The 20,765-nt window shown below is 42.5% G+C and overlaps 1 protein-coding gene across 2 annotated transcripts in view; it reads left to right on the forward strand.

Moving 5' to 3' along the window:
* Positions 1–20,765, forward strand: part of LOC106577488 (uncharacterized protein KIAA0232) — a 100,427-nt gene that overhangs the window by 25,495 nt on the left and 54,167 nt on the right. The window contains exon 1 of one of the 2 annotated variants that reach the window (XM_014155515.3): positions 17,026–17,233. The exons of the other annotated variant lie outside the window; for it this stretch is intronic. The gene's annotated coding sequence lies outside the window, so the exon portion shown is untranslated. Of the gene's footprint in view, positions 1–17,025; positions 17,234–20,765 lie in introns of those variants that run through there. 2 annotated transcript variants of the gene reach the window in all.

The raw sequence follows: 20,765 nt of genomic DNA on the forward strand, positions 1-20,765 counted from the left end.
AGTCAAAATAATTATTTCTTTAAGCTTTTATGTCTTTCATCACATTCCCAGTGGGTCAGAAGTTTACATACACTCAATTAGTATTTGGTAGCATTGCCTTTAAATTGTTTATTAACTTGGGTCAAATGTTTTGGGTTGCCTTCCACAAGCTTCCCACAATAAGATGGGTGAATTTTGGCCCATTCCTCATGACAGAGCTGGTGTAACTGAGTCAGGTTTGTAGGCCTCCTTGCTCGCACACGCTTTTTCAGTTTTGCCCACAAATTTTCTATAGGATTGAGGTCAGGGCTTTGTGATGGCCACTCCAATACCTTGACTTTGTTGTCCTTAATTAAGCCATTTGCCACAACTTTGGAAGAATGCTTGGGGTCATTGTCCATTTGGAAGACCCATTTTCAACCAAGCTTTAACTTCCTGACTGATGTCTTGAGATGCTGCTTCAATATATCCACATCATTTTCCTTCCTCCCAATGCCATCTATTTTGTGAATTGCACCATCCCTCCTGCAGCAAACCCCCCCACAACATGATGCTGCCACCCCCGTGCTTCATGGTTGGGATGGTGTTCTTCGGCTTGCAAGCCTCTCCCTTTTTCCTCCAAACTTAATGATGGTCATTATGGCCAAACAGTTCTATTTTTGTTTCATCAGACCAGAGAACATTTCTCCAAAAAATACCATCTTTGTCCCCATGTGCAGTTGCAAACCGTAGTCTGGCTTTTTTTATGGCGGTTTTGGAACAGTGGCTTCTTCCTTGCTGAGCGGCCATTCAGGTTATGTCGATATAGGACTCGTTTTACTGTAGATATAGATACTTTTGTACCTGTTTCCTCCAGCATCTTCACCCGGTCCTTTGCTGTTGTTCTGGGATTGATTCACACTTTTCGCACCAAAGTACGTTCATCTCTAGGAGACAGAACGTGTCTCCTTCCTGAGCGGTATGACGGCTGCGTAGTCCCATGGTGTTTATACTTGCGTACTATTGTTTGTACAGGTGAACGTGGTACCTTCCGGCGTTTGGAAATTGCTCCCAAGGATGAACCAGACTTGTGGAGGTCTACAATTTCTTTTCTGAGGTCTTGGCTGATTTTTTTTTTGGATTTTCACATGATGTCACGCAAAGAGGCACTGAGTTTGAAGGTAGGCTTTGAAATACATCCACAGGTACACCTCCAATTGACTCAAATGATGTCAATTAGCCTATCAGAAGCTTCTAAAGCCATGACATCATTTTCTGGAATTTTCCAAGCTGTTGAAAGGCACAGTCAACTTAGCGTATGTAAACTTCTGACCCACTGGAATTGTGATACAGTGAAATGATCTGTCTGTAAACAATTGTTGGAAAAATTACTTGTGTCATGCACAAAAAAGATGTCCCAACCGACTTGCCAAAACTATAGTTTGTTAACAAGAAATGTGTGGAATGGATGAAAAACGAGTTTTAATAAATCCAACCTAAGTGTATGTAAACTTCTGACTTCAACTGTATGATAGCAACATTTGTAAAACTACAGGAAATTAGATTTAAAACTGCAAAATGTGGAATTGCATGAAATTAGCTTTAGAACTGCATTTTCTCTTAGCCTCTTGGCAATATGTGTTGAAATGCAGGAAGTTAGCCGATTTCCCAAAAGATACAATAATTCCTAAACAAATATATATATATATACTAAAATACTACCCCAAATGCGGTAGTCCAGCCCTGTATCAAAGAGGTCAGAAGAAATACGACTACTTTAGCAAGGGGCTTGGGACTGTTGTGAATGCATACACTAAACGGGTGCATACATGGAGATATCAAGTATTTGAATTGGGCCTGGTGAACTGCATTGTACTGAAACAGAGTTTGCAGTTAACTGATTTGCACTCATCAGGAGTCCACTGGATTTACAAATACAGTGCAGTTGTAACAACTGTTACATTTCATGTTGCATAATTACACAAAATCTGAATAGTTCCATGCCTGATATTTCTGTACATTCCTTTAGTTGTTATCAGTGCCCTTTTTAATGCTGCACACTTCCTTCTCCTCCTGTATTCCCCTTCATAAACATCCCCTGCCCCTCTTACCTCTTCTCTGTCTACTGTATGAGGAAGAGGGATGTTACTGTAAAATTGTCCCATGAAAATCATAATCATTCTGGCGCCTTCTGAGAGCCAATGGAAGCCTTAGAAAATGTCACGTTACAGCACAGAAGCTGTATTTCGATAGAGAGGCTACAGAAGGACAATAAATTGTCAGACAGGGCACTTCCTGTATGGAATCTTCTCAGGTTGTGGCCTGCCATATGAGTTCTGTTATACTCACAGACACCATTCAAACAGTTTTAGAAACGTTAGAGTGTTTTCTATCCAAATCTACTAATTATATGAATATTATAGTTTCTGGGCAAGAGTAGTAACCAGATTAAATCGCGTATGTTTTTTTATCCAGCCGTGAAAAAACTGCCGCCTATCCCAAACAGGTTAATCGTGAGTAATTTAGTAAATTCACCGGAAGTTTGCGGTGGGTATGCTAGTTCTGATCATCACATGCTAATGTAAAAAGCTGGTTTTTGATATAAATATGAATTTGATTGAACAAAACATGCATGTATTGTATAACATAATGTCCTAGGAGTGTCCTCTGATGAAGATCATCAAAGGTTAGTGCTGCATTTAGCTGTGGTTTTGGTTTTTGTGACATATATGATAGTTTGAAAATGGCTGTGTGATTATTTTTGGCAGGGTACTCTCCTGACATAATCTAATGTTTTGCTTTCGCTGTAAAGCCCTTTTGAAATCGGACAATGTGGTTACATTAACGAGAGTCTTGTCTTTAAAATGGTGTAAAATAGTCACATGTTTGAGAAATTGAAGTTATAGCATTTTTGAGGTATTTGCAAACGTCCCACCTTGCCCAGGGAGGTTAAGAATCCTCTTGGACCTAGGCTTGGCACTCCAGTACCGCTTGCCGTGTGGTAGCAGAGAGAACAGTCCATGACTAGGGTGGCAATTTTTATGGCCTTCCTCTGACACCGCCTGGTATAGAGGTCCTGGATGTCAGGAAGCTTGGCCCCAGTGATGTATGGGCCGTACCGCACTAACCTCTGTAGCGCCATGAGGTCGGAGGCCAAGCAGTTGCCATACCAGGCGGTGATTCAACAAGTCAGGATGCTCTCTGGTGCAGCTGTATATTCTTTTGAGGATAAGAGGACCCATCGTCTCGTGAGGGGGAATAGGCATTGTTCTGTCCTCTTTACGAGTGTCTTGGTGTGTTTGGACCAAGATAGATTGTTGGTGAAGTGGACACCAAGAAACTTGAAACTCTCAACCTGCTCCACTACAGCCCGGTCGATGAGAATGGGGGCGTGCACGGCCCTCCTTTTCCTGTAGTCCACGATCATCTCCTTTGTCTTGATAACGTTGAGGGAGAGGTTGTCAGGTTGTTGTCTCATCATTGTCAGGGATCAGGCCTACCACCTTTTGTGTCGACGGAAAACTTAATGATATCGTCAAGTAATTGAAAATACCTCAGCAAGATGTAACTTGCATACATTCTTTTTTTACAGCAGGTAAAATACATGCAATTACTACATTCAAAACAATCTTTTCTGTGTTTGCATTTTTCATAATGCCCTGAGGTAAAGTTTTAAAATACAGGCTGTATGCCAGGTAAGTGATGTGTTATGCAAGTCCATGTGCAAAAATAACATATGAAGTGTATAGGACTAGTTATATACATCACTGGTTAGGCTATATCAGTGTTACACTACATGGTATGTGGACACCTACTCGAACATCTCACTACAAAATCATGGACATTAATATGGAGTTAGTCCCCCTTTGCTGCTATTACAGCCTCCACTCTTTTGGGAAGGCTTTCCACTAGATGTTGGAACATTGCTGCAGGGACTTGCTTCTATTCAGCCTCGAGCATTAGTGAGGCCGGGCAATGATGTTGGGCGATTAGGCTTGGTTCACAGTCGAAGTTCCAATTCATCCCAAAGGAGTTCGATGGGGTTGAGGTCAGGGCTCTGTACAGGCCAGTCAAGTTCTTCCACACCGATCTTGACAAACCATTGCTGTATGGACCTCGCTTTGCGCAAGGGGGCATTGTTATGCTAAATCAGGAAAGGGCCTTCCCCAAACTGTTGCCACAAAGTTGGAAGCACAGAATCATCAAGAATGTTATTGTATGCTGTAGAGTTAAGATTTCCCTTTACTGGAACTAAGGGGCCTAGCCCGAACCATGAAAAACAGCCCCAGACCATTATTCCTCCTCCACCAAACTTTACAGATGGCAATATGGATTTGGGCAGGTAGCGTTCTCCTTGCATCCGCCAAACTCAGATTCGTCCGTCGGACTGCCAGATGGTGAAGCGTGATTTATCACTCCAGAGAACATGTTTCCACTGCTCCACAGTCAAAAAAGCGGAGAGCTTTACACCACTCCAGCCAACACTTCACATTGCACATGGTGATCTTTGGCTTGTGTGCTGCTGCTCAGCCATGGAAACCCATTTCATGAAGCTCCCGACGAACAGTTCTTGTCCTGACGTTGCTTCCAGGGGCAGTTTGAAACTCGGTCGTGAGTGTTGCAACCGAGGACAGATGATTTTTTTTACGTTACGCACTTCAGCACTCAGCACTCAGCAGTCCCGTTCTGTGAGTTTGAGTGGCCTACCACTTTTTGGCTGAGCAGTTGCTGCTCCTAGACGTATTCACTTCACAATAACATCACTTACAGTTGGCCGTGGCAGCTCTAGCAGGGCAGAAATTTGATGAGATGACTTGTTTGAAAGGTGGCATCCTATGTTGCTGCCACGTTGAAAGTCACTGAGCTCTTCAGTACAGGCCATTCTACTGCCAGTGTTTGTCTATGGAGATTGCATGGCTGTGTGCTCGATTGTATACACCTGTCAGCAACGAATTCACTAATTTGAAGGGGTGTCCACATACTTTTGTAGTATATGTTGAAATGTTCTGGTTTGAACAAAATCATGCCATTGGGTGAGGTACTAAATAGGGAGTTATCACCTAATCTAACTCCACACTTACATAATAGTTCATTACATAATAATGCCCACATAGAATTATATTGATTGTTAATAAAGGCTGGGGTGCTAAAAGAGAGACAGGGAGAAAAGAGACAATACAACAGAAAGATAAATGTCAACATGTTAAAAGCAAAAGATGACAGAGAGCAAGGAACAGGGAGGGATAAGTAATACAGGAGGTGAAAATGGTCACAGACAGAGCACACACACACACACACATACACACACACTGGTAAACAAACAGAACCACTTCACCCACAGCAGTCAGGACAGCAGCACAACATATGGATATGTTGGGAGGCAGTATCTTTTCTCCAGAGACCCTTCAAGGGGACACTGGAATTGGTCGACTGTAGACATCATGACGAGAAGCTCGGGTCTCCCATTGGTCATATAAGAGCGGCAGTCATTTTGAGTACTGTGGAAGAATTAGTGTCACTTAAGTGTGTCGCAACAAACAAGTGCATGGATACAAGCTACCTGCAGCTTGCCTGCCGGTGCCAACTCTTACTGTAAGTCGGCTAAGACATATGATGTCATATATAAACACAGCTACGGTGACATAATGGCAAGGATGGCTCTTTATTGAGGGTGACACATTTGATTAATGGCCTTGACAGAACATTCATTAAAATCCCCTACATAATAAAGTGAGTGTTGTAGAAATCAGTCATTACCACAGACATTACAATACATTAGGAACAATACCATGACTGTTAAGAGTCCGGTAATAAATCAAATCAAATGTTATTTGTCACATACACATGGTTAGCAGATGTTAATATGAGTGTAGCGAAATGCTTGTGCTTCTAGTTCCGACCATGCAGTAATATCTAACAAGTAATTTAACCTAACAATTTCACAACAACTACCTTATACACACAAGTGTAAAGGAATGAATAAGAATATGTACATACAAATATATGAATGAGCGATGGCCGAACGGTATAGGCAAGATGCAGTAGATGGTATAGAGTACAGTATATACATATGAGATGAGTAATGTACGGTATGTAAACATTATATAAAGTGGTGTTGTTTAAAGTGGCTAGTCATACATTTATTACATACATTTTTTCATTATTAAAGTGGCTAGAGATGAGTCAGTATGTTGGCAGCAGCCACTCAATGTTAGTGATGGCTGTTCAACAGTCTGATGGCCTTGAGAAAGAAGCTGTTTTTCCATTCTCTCGGTCCCCGCTTTGATGCACCTGTACTGACCTCGCCTTCTGGATGATAGTGGGGTGAACAGGCAGTGGCTCGGGTGGTTGTTGTCCTTGATGATCTTTTTGGCCTTCCTGTGACATCGGGTGGTGTAGGTGTCCTGGAGGGCAGGTAGTTTGCCCCAGCTGATGCGTTGTGCAGACATAACTACGCTCTGGAGAGCCTTACGGTTGTGGGCGGAGCAGTTGCCATACCAGGCGGTGATACAGCCCGACAAGATGCTCTCGATTGTGCATCTGTAAAAGTTGTGTGTTTTTGGTGACAAGCCAAATTTCTTCAGCCTCCTGAGGTTGAAGAGGCGCTGCTGCGCCTTCTTCACCACGCTGTCTGTGTGGGTGGACCATTTCAGTTTGTCCGTGATGTGTATGCCGAAGAACTTAAAACTTTCCACCTTCTCCACTACTGTCCCGTCGATGTGGATAGGGGGCTGCTCCCTCTGCTGTTTCCTGAAGTCCACGATCATCTCCTTTGTTTTGTTGACATTGAGTGTGAGGTTATTTTCCTGACACCACACTCCGAGGGCCCTCACCTCCACCCTGTAGGCCGTCTCGTCCTTGTTGGTAATCAAGCCTACCACTGTAGTGTCGTCTGCAAACTTGATGATTGAGTTGGAGGCGTGCATGGCCACGCAGTCATGGGTGAACAGGGAGTACAGGAGGGGGCTGAGAATGCACCAGTGTTGAGGATCAGCGGGGTGGAGATGTTGTTACCTAACCTCACCACCTGGGGGCGGCCCGTCAGGAAGTCCAGGACCCAGTTGCACAGGACAGGGTCAAGACCCAGGGTCTCGAGCTTAATGACGAGTTTGGAGGATACTATGGTGTCAAATGCTGAGCTGTAGCCGATGAACAGCATTCTTCCATAGGTATTCCTCTTGTCCAGATGGGTTTGGGCAGTGTGCAGTGTGACTGCGATTGCGCCGTCTGTGGACCTATTGGGGCGGTAAGCAAATTGGAGTGGGTCTAGGGTGTCAGGTAGGGTGAAGGTGATATGGTCCTTGACTAGTCTCTCAAAGCACTTCATGATGACGGAAGTGAGTGCTAGGGGGCGATAGTCATTTAGCTCAGTTACCTTCGCTTTCTTGGGAACAGGAACAATGGTGGCCCTCTTGAAGCATGTGGGAACAGCAGACTGGGATAAGGCTTGATTGAATATGTCCGTAAACACACCAGCCAGCTGGTCTGCGCATGCTCTGAGGACGCTGGTGGGGATGCCATCTGGGCCGGCAGCCTTGCGAGGGTTAACACGTTTAAATGTTTTACTCACGTTGGCTGCAGTGAAGGAGAGCCCGCAGGTTTTGGTAGCGGGCCGTGTCAGTGGCACTGTATTGTCCTCAAAGCGAGCAAATAAGTTATTTAGTTTGTCTGGAAAGCAAGACATCGTGGTCCGCGACGGAGCTGGTTTTCCTTTTGTAGTCCATGATTGACTATAGACCCTGCCACATACCTCTTGTGTCTGAGCCGTTGAATTGCAACTCTACTTTGTCTCTATACTGACGCTTAGCTTGTTTGATTGCCTTGCGGAGGGAATAGCTCCACTGTTTGTATTCGGTCATGTTTCCGAACACCTTGCCCTGATTAAAAGCAGTGGTTCGTGCTTTCAGTTTTGCGCGAATGCTGCCATCAATCCATGGTTTCTGGTTGGGGAATTTTTCAATAGACGCTGTGGGTACAACATCACCGATGCACTTGCTAATTAACTTGCTCACCGACTCAGCGTATTCATCAATGTTATTGTCCGACGCTATGCGGAACATGTCCCAGTCCACGTGATCGAAGCAATCTTGAAACGTGGAATCCGATTGGTCGGACCAGCGTTGAACAGACCTGAGCACGGGCGCTTCCTGTTTTAGTTTCTGTAAATAGGTTGGGAGCAACAAAATGGAGTCGTGGTCAGATTTTCCGAAAGGATGGCGGGGGAGGGCTTTATATGCATCGCGGAAGTTAGAATAACTGTCACAACGTCGACTGAAGGTGGCGCCTCTCCCCGTTCAGGCGGCGCTCAGCGGTCGTAGTCGCCGGCCTACTAGCTGCCACCGATCCTCTGTTCATTTTCTTTTGGTTAGGTCTTGTTTAGGTTTGCACCTGTATTGTGTTAGTTCATTAGTCGGGGGGTTATTTAGCCTTTCTGTTTAGGTTTGGGTTTGTGCGTGATTGTTTTCGTCAGGTTTGTTAGGCTGGGGTTAGGTGTTTTTCCCTCTGCCTGTGTGTTAGTAAGGCTGCGAGTTTTGGGCTGCGCCCCTACTCATTCCGTTATTTTGTATTGTTGCCCTGCCTTACCTGTTGTTTGGCAGTTGTGGATTGTTCCTATTAAACGTGTGTTCATGGACATTTGTCTCCTGTGCCTGACTTCACCCCTCCTGCTTCCTTGAGTACCCCTGACAATAACAATGATCCAGGGTTTTGCCAGCCTGGGTCGCGCATTCGATATGTTGATAAAATTTAGGGAGCCTTGTTTTCAGATTAGCCTTGTTAAAATCCACAGCTACAATAAATGCAGCCTCAGGATATGTGGTTTCTAGTTTACATAGAGTCAAATGAAGTTCTTTCAGGGCCGTTGATGTGTCTGCTTGGGGGGGGGGGGGGATACACATGTGATTATCATCGAAGAGAATTCTGTTGGTAGATAATGCGGTCGGCATTTGATTGTAAGTAATTCTAGGTCAGGTGAACAAAAGGACTTGAGTTCCTGTATGTTGTTATGATCACACCACGTCTCATTAATCAGAAGGCATACACCCCCGCCCTTCTTCTTACCAGAGAGATGTTTGTTTCCGTTGGCGCGATGCGTGAAGAAGCGAGGCGGCTGGGATCCGATCCATTGTCCTGGGTGGTGGACCAAACAGGGGATCCGCTTCGGGTAAGTCGTATTCCTGGTCGTAATGTTGGTGAGTTGACGTTGCGCTTATATCCAATAGTTCCTCCCGACTGTATGTAATAAAACCTAATATTTCCTGAGGTAACAATGTAAGAAATAACACATAAAAAAACGAAATACTGCATAGTTTCCTAGGAACGCGAAGCAATCTCATCTCTGTCGGCGCCGGAAGTTAAGATGTTTTTTTATCATAATTGAATTAACTATCTAACAAATAATGCTAAGGAATGGCCTTCCAAGAACAGGTTGTTTACACGTCAAGCAGTTCAGCTGACGATAAAGTTTGCGCGGGGAATGACACATTTTTATGAAATGAAAGAGCGAGAGAGAGAAAGAGAGCAAGCGAACAAGCTAGCGAGAGAGAGGAACAAGAACATGCAGTGATGTGAGGGTGTGGAAGTGAAACATTGAGTGAGATGTCATGGCTCTGAGACACAATGGCTGTTGCCAATTTGGCACTATGCCAGAAGAGATAATATTGGGCCTCCAGGGCAGGATGATAAGTAAGGGATAAACACCTTCCTTCTGTACATTACGGAGAGTACCTTTGCGGGTTACAAAAGACACGACCCAGTTGTTTGTTCGATATTTATGGACACAACCCAGTCGTTCTTCCTTTATGTTCTCATGCCATGCTCAGTGGCAAAGTTCTTATTCCTTGCTTGCTGCTGGCTCGTCAACTGAACTCAGCAAAAAGAGAAACGTCCTCTCACTGTCAACTGCGTTTATTTTCAGCAAACGTAACGTGTAAATATTTGTATGAACATAACAAGATTCAACAACTGAGACATAAACTGAACAAGTTCTACAAACATGTGACTAACAGAAATGGAATAATGTGTCCCTGAACAAAGGGGGGTCAAAATCAAAAGTAACAGTCAGTATCTGGTGTGGCCACCAGCTGCATTAAGTACTGCAGCGCATCCCCTCCTAATGGACTGCACCAGATTTGCCAGTTCTTGCTGTGAGATGTTACCCCACTCTTCCACCTTGGCACCTGCAAGTTCCCGGACATTTCTGGGGGGAATGGCCCTAGCCCTCACCCTCCAATCCAACAGGTCCCAGACGTGCTCAATGGGATTGAGATCCGGGCTCTTCACTGGCCATGGCAGAACACTGACATTCCTGTTTTGCAGGAAATCACGCACAGAACGAGCAGTATGGCTGGTGGCATTGTCATGCTGGAGGGTCATGTCAGGATAGCCTGCAGGAAGGGTACGACATGAGGGAGGAGGATGTCTTCCCTGTAACGCACAGCGTTGAGATTGCCTGCAATGACAACAAGCGCAGTCCGATGATGCTGTGACACACCGCCCCAGACCATGACGGACCCTCCACTTCCAAATCGATCCCGCTCCAGAGTACAGGCCTCGGTGTAACGCTCATTCCTGCGACGATAAACGCGAATCCGACCATCACCCATGGTGAGACAAAACCGCGACTCGTCAGAGAAGAGCACTTTTTGCCAGTCCTGTGCAGTCCAGCGACTGTGGGTTTGTGCCAATAGGCAACATTGTTGCCGGTGATGTCTGGTAAGGACCTGCCTTACAACAGGCCTACAAGCCCTCAGTCCAGCCTCTCTAAGCCTATTTCAGACAGTGTAAACACTGATGGAAGGATTGTGCGTCCCTCATGTAACTCGGGCAGTTGTTGCTGCCATCCTGTACTTGTCCCGCAGGTGTGATGTTCGGATGTACCGATCCCGTGCAGGTGTTGTTACACGTGGTCTGCCACTGCGAGGACGATCAGCTGTCCGTCCTGTCTCCCTGTAGCGCTGTCTTAGGCATCTCACAGATACGGATATTGCAATTTATTGCCACATCTGCAGTCCTCATGCCTCCTTGCAGCATGCCTAAGACACGTTCACGCAGATGAGCAGGGACCCTGGGCATCTTTTGGTGTTTTTCAGAGTCAGTAGAACGGCCTCTTTAGTGTCCTAAGTTTTCATAACTGTCACCTGCCATCTGTAAGCTGTTAGTGTCTTAACGACCGTTCCACAGGTGCATGTTCATTAATTGTTTATAGTTCATTGAACTAGCATGGGAAACAGTGTTAAACCCTTTACAATTAAGATCTGTGAAGCTATTTGGATTTTTACGAATTATCTTTGAAAGACAATGTCCTGAAAAAGGGACGTTTCTTTTTTTGCTGAGTTTATGTCTAGGAAAGAGACAATAAATACAACACTCTTGTTTAACCGCAGAGCGAGAGAGAATAATTTGCTCATCTATGGAGAAAAGCCACAACTTCCTTGTCGATTACCCTCAGTGGCCCCTGGTAGAGTCAATATCTACTGGGTTGTGTTGCTCTATTTACTAACGGAGACCAGTAGCTGGAGCTACACCATCCTAGTAAGGTTGGTAGTAATTCAGTATTTCATTGGTTTTGAATGGGTTTCCTCTTGATGTGCTTCAGACCCTGACAATGACAACAACACCCTCACACTTATGACCATTGGCATCTCTAAGATAATGAAGCAGATGAAGTGTGCCACAGAATGGATGCTACACCCCAAGCATGAAACAATGATCAGCAAAGAGAGGGGAGGTGTTTGTTGGGGGAAGGGGTTACATATCTTAGACCTGCCAGATGCCTAATCCGCCATTTCCTTAGGCATTAATCATGCAAACACATGGATTTTTTTATCGTGTCACAGCATCAGTGAAATTCAAACCTAGAATCTTATGTTCTCTATCCATGGAATTAGTCCACTGCACCGCGAGGATGGAGCGAGCATGCCATGTTTTTTTATGAATACAAAGTTGTTTATTCAGACACCATTTCACAGGAAACAAGCAGTCATTAAGATCACACATTTAACAAGATGGAGAATAAATAGAGTTTTTTTTATGTTGAGAACGGAATGTATATGTTTTTAAATAACTTTCTTAGAACGTTCTCTAAATGTTACTAAAGTTTTCTTGTGGTTTTTATGAGAAGTTTTCTTAACCTTCTTGAAACAATTTGAGAACATGACTTTAAATAGAACCATGAGGAATCCTGTAGGAAATATTATGCTGAAGTAACAAAATTCAAACCGAGGAATGTTAAGAAATCCCGCTATGCCCTCAGATGACCCATCCAACAGGCAAAGCGTCAATACAGGACTAAGAATGAATCCTACTACACCGGCTCTGACGCTCGTCGAATGTGGCAGGGATTGCAAACTATCACGGACTACAAAGGGAAACCCAGCTGCAAGCTGCCCAGGGACACAAGTCTACCAGATGAGCTAAATGCCTTTTATGCTTGCTTTGAGGCAAGCAACACTGAAGCATGCATGAGAGCACAAGCTGTTCCGGACGACTGTGTGATCACACTCTCCATAGCCGATGTGAGCAAGACCTTTAAAACGAGTCAACATTCACAAGACGGATTACCAGGATGTGTGCTCAGAGCATGCGCTGACCAACTAGCAAGTGTCTTCACTGACATTTTCAACCTCTCCCTGACCGAGTCTGTAATACCTACATGTTTCAAGCAGACCACCATAGTCCCTGTGCCCAAAAAAGCGAAGGTAACCTACCTAAATGACTACCGCCCCATAGCACTCATGTCGATAGCCATGAAGTCCTTTGAAAGGCTGGTCATGGCTCACATCAACACCATCATCCCGGAAACCCTAGACCCAGTCCAATTCGCATACCGCCCAACAGATCCACAGATCCGCAATCTCAATCGCACTCCACACTGCCCTTTCCCACCTGGACAAAAGGAACACCTATGTGAGAATGCTGTTCATTGACTACAGCTCAGCGTTCAACACCATAGTGCCCTCAAATATCATCACTAAGCTAAGGACCCTTGGACTAAACACCTCCCTCTGCAACTGGATCCTGGACTGCCTTACAGGCCGCCCCCAGGTGCTAAGGGTGTGCAACAACACATCTGCCACGCTGATCCTCAACACTGAGGCCCCTCGGGTGCGTGCTTAGTTCCCTCTTGTACTCCCTGTTCACCCATGACTGCATGGCCAAGCACGACTCCAACACCATCATTAAGTTTGCTGACGACACAACAATGGTAGGCCTGATCACCGACAACGATGAGACAGCCTATAGGGAGAAGGTCAGAGACCTGGCAGAGTGGTTTCAGGACAACAACCTCTCCCTCAATGTGAGCAAGACAAAGGAGCTGATCGTGGACTACAGAAAGAGGGCCAAACAGGCCCCCATTAACATTTACACGGCTGCAGTGGAGCGGGTTGAGAGTTTCAAGTTCCTTGGTGTCCACATCACCAACAAACGATCATGGTCCAAACACACCAAGACAATCGTAAAGAGGGCACGACAACACCTTTTCACCCTCAGGAGACTGTAAAGATTTGGCATTGGTCCCCAGATCCTCAAAAAGTTCTACAGCTGCACCATCAAGAGCATCCTGATCGGTTGCATCACCACCTGGTATGGCAACTGCTCGGCATCCGACCGTAAGGCGCTACAGAGGGTAGTGCATATGGCCCAGTACATCACTGGGGCCATTCTTCCTGCCATCCAGGACCTATATACTAGGCGTGTCAGAAGAAGGCCCAAAAACCTGTCAAAGACTCTAGTCACCCAAGTCATAGACTGTTCTCTCTGCTACCGCACGGCAAGCGGTACCGGAGCGCCAAGTCTAGGTCCAAAAGGTTCCTTAACAGCCTCTACCCCCAAGCCATAAAACTGCTTAACAATTAATCAAATGGCCACCCGGACTATTTACATTGACCCCCCCCATTTTGTTTTTACACTGCTGCTACTCGCTGTTTATTATCTATGCATAGTCACTTTACCTCTACCTACATGTACAAATTACTTCAACTAACCAGTACCCCCTCACATTGACTCAGTACCGGTACCCCCTGTATATTGTATATTATTGTTATTTTATTGCGTTTTCATTTTTTAAAATTACTATAGTTTTTTTTGTTATTTAGTTAAATATTTTCTTAACTCTATTTATTGAACTGCATTGTTGGTTAAGAGCTTGTAAGTAAGCATTTCACTGTTGTATTCGGAGCATGTGACAAATACAATTTGATTTGATTTGTTTCAGAGTACTTCTATTCTGTTTTAAAACACTTTCTGTGTATCATAACACTTACATTGGGGTTTCCATTCAAACATCATCCAAACACCAGATCTCAGCTTTGGTGCACTACTTTTCCTAATTTCACTACTCAATCATGGTGTTTTGAGTCTTTATATTTTTACAGTGAAGCCATGATTGGCTGAGATAATGGATGGGCTGGACATGCCTAGAGATGAATTTGGATTGGTCTGCCATGTACTGTAGTACGCTTCTGTCTTTAACATGAGCTGCTCAGTATGTGTAGATAATCCATTTCATAGTAAGGTCTACACCTGTTGTATTCGGCGCATGTGACAATAAAATATGATTGTTTCTTAAGAAAAATTTGAGAACATAAATTTAAATGGAACCATGAGGAAACATTGCTGAAGTACTGAAATTCCCACAGATGAATGTTGTTTCTTAATGTTCTCTGAACTATTTGAGATCGTTGGAGAACATTCCTAGAACATTGCCAAAATTGAATTGAAATGTAACCCTGTTCTAACTTTTAGGAAATGTTCTGTTAAAGTAATACCGTTTTTTGTAAAGTTCCTTAAATGTGCTGAGAAGGTTCCAAAGCCTAGCAGCTATCCTGCACCATTCCCAGAAAGTTGTGGGAAAGTTATACGCTGTTAGGTATGCGTAACTGGCTGTAAGGGAGTCAGGTGCAGGAGAGCAGAATTTGGCTAGCAAACGGAGCCTTTTATTTAGGCGAACAAAAACAAACGGCACTAAGCACACTAAACACAATACGGGTAACATAACCCAGCGCAACCAGTCTAACGTGCGCATACACGAAACAAAAAATTTCACACAGAGACATGGGGGGAACAGACGGTTAAATACACGACAAGTAATGAGGGAAATGTAAACCAGGTGTGTGGGAAAACAAGACAAAACAAATGGAAAATGAAAGGTGGATCGGCGATGGCTAGAAGACCGGTGACTTCGACTGCCGAACGCTGCCCGAACAAGGAGAGGAACCGACTTCGGCGGAAGTCGTGACATACGTAAAATAAATAACCATAGGACAACCACTCTCTCACAAAGTTCTAAGAAATATTGGGTTCTCAGAACGTTATGTGCTAGCTGGGTAGAGTGAACAGTCTACTAAGTCTTTGAAAAAAATGTGTCTCTTCCCAGTGTTGGAAAAAGTATCCAATTGTTGTAAAAGTAAAGATACCTTAATAGAAAATGACTGAAGTAAAAGTGAGTCACCCAGTAAAATCCTACTTGAGTAAAAGTCCAAAAGTATTTGGTTTTAAATATACTTAAGTATCAAAAGTAAACGTTATTGCTAAAATATACGTAAGCATCAAAAGTAAAAGTTGAAATCATTTCAAATTCCTTATATTAAGCAAACCAGACGGCACCTGTTTCTTTTTTTATTTATTTATTATTTACGGATAGCTAGGGGCGTGCTCCAACACAATTTAGTGAGTCCGCCAGATCAGAGGCAGTAGGGATGACCAGGGATGTTCTCTTGATAAGTGTGTGAATTAGACCATTTTCTTGTCCTGCTAAGCATTCAAAATGTAACGAGTCCTTTGGCTGTCAGGGAAAATGTATGGAGTAAAAAGTACATCATTTTCTTTAAGAATGTAGTGAAGTAAAAGTAAAAGTAGTCAAAAATATAAATTGTAAAGTAAAGTACAGATATCCCCAAAAACGACTCAAGTAAAAATACTTGAAAGTACTACTTCAGTACTTCACACCCCTGGCTCTTCCTCTGAAACCGCCTGATATAGAGGTCCTGGATGACAGGGAGCTCGGCCCCAGTGATGTACTGGGAAGTCCGCACCGCCCTCTGTAGCGTTTTGAGGTGAGGGAGAAGGGGCTCTGCCTGCCCTCTTCAGGACAATGAATTTAGTCCATGTTTTATTATACAATTTAACAAAAAAAAACTATGAGAATGAGATTCGCAAAACAATTACTTTTTTTTTAATTTTTATTTTTTTAAGTATAAGCACAACTAGGCCTAGTTTTAATTTCAAGGCAATTGAGTTGCACCTCTAAATTATGTATAGTGTTCAGAATGCCAAGTTTTACAAATACCACCAAAAGCAGTGGATTAATTTGTCACTTTGGATATTGGCTTATTTCCAGTGGTGGAAAAAATACTCAATTGTTATACTTGTGTAAAAGTAAAGATACCTTAATATAAATTACTTAAGTAAAAGTGAAAGTCACCCTGTAAAATACTACTTGGGTAAAAGTCTAAAAGTATTTGATTTTAAATATAAGTTTAACAAGTAAAAGTATAAACCATTTAAAATTCCGTATAGTAAGCAAAACAGACGGCACTATTTAATTGTTTTATTATTTTTATTATCGGAGCACACTCCAACACAAATGTACAAACAAAGCATTTGTGTCTAGTGAGTCCGCCACATCAGAGGCAGGGGATGACCGGGGATGTTCTCTTGATAAGTGCGTGAATTGTACCATTTTCCTGTCAAAATGTAACGAGTACTTTTGGGTGTCAGGGAGAATGTATGGAGTAAAAAGTACATTATTTGCTTTAAAAATGTAGTGAAGTAAAAGTAAAAGTTGTAAAAAATATAAATAGTAAAGTACAGATACCCCCCAAAACTACTTAAATAGTACATCAAAGTATTTTTACTTAAGTACTTTACACCACTGCTTATAAACTCACATTTTGAGAGACGTACTATTTGCCATTCTGATGCAATCGTGAGCGGATGAATAAATCCTACTGGTAGTAGGATGGTAGAGGTTCGCCTTGTTGCCTGGAGACTGATGAGGCGGAAGCTTTCGGTATGAAACTGTCCCTATATGCACGACATGTTGGATCAAAAGGAGCCATTGCTCAGAGGGGGAGGGCCTTCGCTTCAGAGCCGTAATGTCGTCAGATTCATGTAATGTCGAAATATCGGCATTGAAAACAGCGCTGTCGCGGTTGCCGTTTGGCGTCCATGATAAGTGATGCTACTGCAGAGGATTCCGGAGCGCGAGCTCGGAACGCAGCGGGAGAGAAGTAACCACTCCCCCTCTTCTCCTCTTTACTTCAAGTAACGGCAGGTAAGGAAACAATATCTTAATAATAATGTTTACTAAAAAGCGCAATATATTTCAAGTTACGTTACATAGTGAGAATTCGTGGCGCATGTTTTAATTTTTTTTTTTTTTAAACGTCTCAGGTCCGGGTTAGGTCAGTCAGCCGCTCCTCCTCTGTCGTTTCACAACAGTTTTTTTTGTCGGAATGTTGTACTGTTACTTTGCAGTGTTTTGATGGGACTACTCAGTTCCAATGTTGGCCCCTTCCCCACACTAAATTCCCGAAATGGTATGGATTACTAATGTTGTCATATCGTTTAACTTTAGGGAAGTGACTTGAGCCAGTGTGTACAATGGCGTTAAATGGGAAACCGCGTTCTGTAATTCCACCATCATAGTAACAGTCAACGGTCATCTGCCCACACGCCTACTGTTAGCGAGAACTGCGTCAAGTTTACAGTGACAATGTCATTCAAATACAATTCTAAATATTACCGTTACCCCCAATGAATTCCCTAAGCAGTAGATCAATCATGTATAGGCGTTTATTACTGGATGTGGACAGCTAACTAGCTATCTTCGCTAACGTTAGCTAGTTACTGTAGCTACGTTAAGTATCCTAGGTTAGTTCCGTTAACTAGCTAGCTAGCGGTCGCCATTTGAGTGCATGGACGGCCACTGGCTGTCAAACATTGGATAAGTTTACATTTACCCGTTTCAAGGAAACGTGTTACCGTAATGTTATGCTAGCTACGAACTTTGTGGCTAGCTAACGCTAGGGGAATTTTGAACGTTTGCTATAGCCCTGGCTAGTTGAATGTGTGTGGTGCTGATAGCTAGGGTTGGCTAACTTTGTTTGTTGGTGTCTAATGAAATGGCTACCTCGTAAGAAAAGTTCTATATCGCTAGCTAGTTTTATGCTTATCAGCTGACTTACTATCCCCCATTGCTTGATGTGAACATTGGCTAACTACGCTAGCTAGCTATCATGCAGAATAATCCATGGCTACCGTTAGTTAGCTAGCAAGGCACCTTTTAGTGTCAAAGAAGTTTGCTGAAGCCAGCCAGTCACTGATGTCTCCTGTCATTTGTTAGCTAGCTAGATTGACATCAACAAGCCATAGGATAACAGTGATGTATAATCTATAGTGCATGCCCAACGTTAGATCGGCTGAGCTGTTCAGAGCAAGATGTTTTATTTTTTTAATTGTATTATTTTGAACAAAACAAATACAAAACCAAATATACAAACAAGAGTACATACATCTAGATGCGTTTTAAATGGTGCCTATTGCTTTTTTTTGTTTTTACATTTACTGATAATTTCAAAATAAAATTTAAATTATATCTTAAATAATGTGAATAAGGGTTTGTTCTCTGCCCACTTCATTTTATTGATGAAGAATCTTCCACGAAAAATAAACAAATTAGGAATGACAGTTAAATCAGGGTCCATATCATTTGGATCAAAATAAAACATACAGTTGAAGTCGGAAGTTTACATACACCTTAGCCAAATACATTTAAACTCAGTTTTTCACAATTCCTGAAATTTAATCCTAGTAAAAATTCCCTGTTTTAGGTCAGTTAGGCGCACCACTTTATTTTCAGAATGTGAAATGTAAGAATAATAGAAGAGAGAATTATTTAGTTCAGCTTTTATTTCTTTCATCACATTCCCAGTGGGTCAGAACTTTACATACACTCAATTAGCATTTGGTAGCATTGCCTTTAAATTGTTTACCTTGGGTCAAACGTTTCGGGTAGCATTCCACAAGCTTTCCACAATAAGTTGGGTGAATTTTGGCCCATTCCTCCTGACAGAGCTGGTGTAACTGAGTCAGGTTTGTAGGCCTCCTTGCTCGCACACGCTTTTTCAGTTCTGCCCATACATTTTCTATAGGATTGAGGTCAGGGCTTTATGATGGCCACTCCAATACCTTGACTTTGTTGTCCTTAATTAAGCCATTTGCCACAACTTTGGAAGTATGCTTAGGGTCATTGTCCATTTAGAAGACCCATTTGCGACCAAGCTTTAACTTCAGGACTGATGGCCTTTCAGGTTATGTCGATATAGGATTTGTTTTACTGTGGATATAGGTACTTTTGTACCTGTTTTTCCAGCACTTTTTGCAGTTTTCGCACCAAAGTACGTTCATCTCTAGGAGACAACGTGTCTCCTTCCTGAGCGGTATGATGGCTGTGTGGTCCCAAGGTGTTTATACTTGCGTACTATTGTTTGTACAGATGAACGTGGTAATTGGAAATTGCTAGGATATTGCTCCCAAGGATGAACCAGACATTCGGAGGCCTACAATTATTTTTCTGAGGTCTTGGCTGATTTCTTTTGATTTTCCTGCGATGTCAAGCAAAGAGGCACTGAGTTGGAAGGTAGGCCTTGAAATACATCCACAGGTACACCTCCAATTGACTCAAATTATGTCAATTACACTATCAGAAGCTTCTAAAGCCATGACATCCTTTTCTGGAATTTTCCAAGCTGTTTAAAGGTACAGTCAACTTAGTGTATGTAAACTTCTGCCCCACTGGAATTGTGATACGGTGAATAAGTGAAATAATCTGTGTAAACAATTGTTGGAAAAATTACTTGTCATGCAGAAAGTACATGTCCTAACCGACTTGCCAAAACTATAGTTTATTACAAGACATTTGTGGAGTGGTTGAAAAATGAGTTTTAATGACTCCAACCGAAGTGTATGTAAACTTCCGACTTCAACTATACTTCTTTCACCTTAATAGATATACAATATTTGCCAGACAACAACGAGACTTTGTTCCAGTTCATTTGTCCTAGGGCTGCATTCCACTAAATGTTAGCAGAGTGAATAGTAACGTCTTGACAGTTTTCTTATATAGATGTTATTATTACATTTATAGTTTAAAATGTAAATTCCTTTCTAGCTGTATTGAGGCTACAAAATCCTCAACATTTTCACCTGGACTATTGTTATATTCTCCTAAAAGAAGAATATCACCTTTTAGGGACAGCTCTAAAACTATTTGAAATTCCTCAGGAGTGAATGTAACATTGTGTGTTCTCAGGAATTCTGGATAATCATATACTTGTCCATCATTATTCAATAATTGTTTAACCTAGATAATGCTGTTGTCAAACCAGTTCTGGAAAAACAAAGACTTGTTTTTGTATTTTATGTTTTTATTTTTCCAGATTGTATATCTATGTGGGGTAAAATTATGGTTTGTACATGAGGTTCCAAGTTAAAGTACTTGTTTATGAAAGTTAGCAAGCTTAATAGGGATCTTACCCACATCAAAGTTGCATTTGAGTAGGAATTCTAGACCACCAATTTGTTGGAATATTAAATTAGGGATTATATTCCAAATGCAATCCTTATTTTTTAAATAGTTTTGTATCCATTTGATCTTAAAGATTATATTAGAGGTTTTAAAATCCAGAGCATTCAACCCTCCTTCACTTTGAGTTCTACATATTACTGCTTTTCCTAAATAATGAGTTTTTGTCCCTCCATATGAAGTTCAAATAATTTAGTTTCAACCATTTTAGTTACTGACA

This window comes from Salmo salar, chromosome 18, assembly GCF_965601325.2.
Source record: "Salmo salar chromosome 18, fSalSal1, whole genome shotgun sequence".
In the NCBI taxonomy this organism is placed as follows: Eukaryota; Metazoa; Chordata; class Actinopteri; order Salmoniformes; family Salmonidae; genus Salmo; species Salmo salar.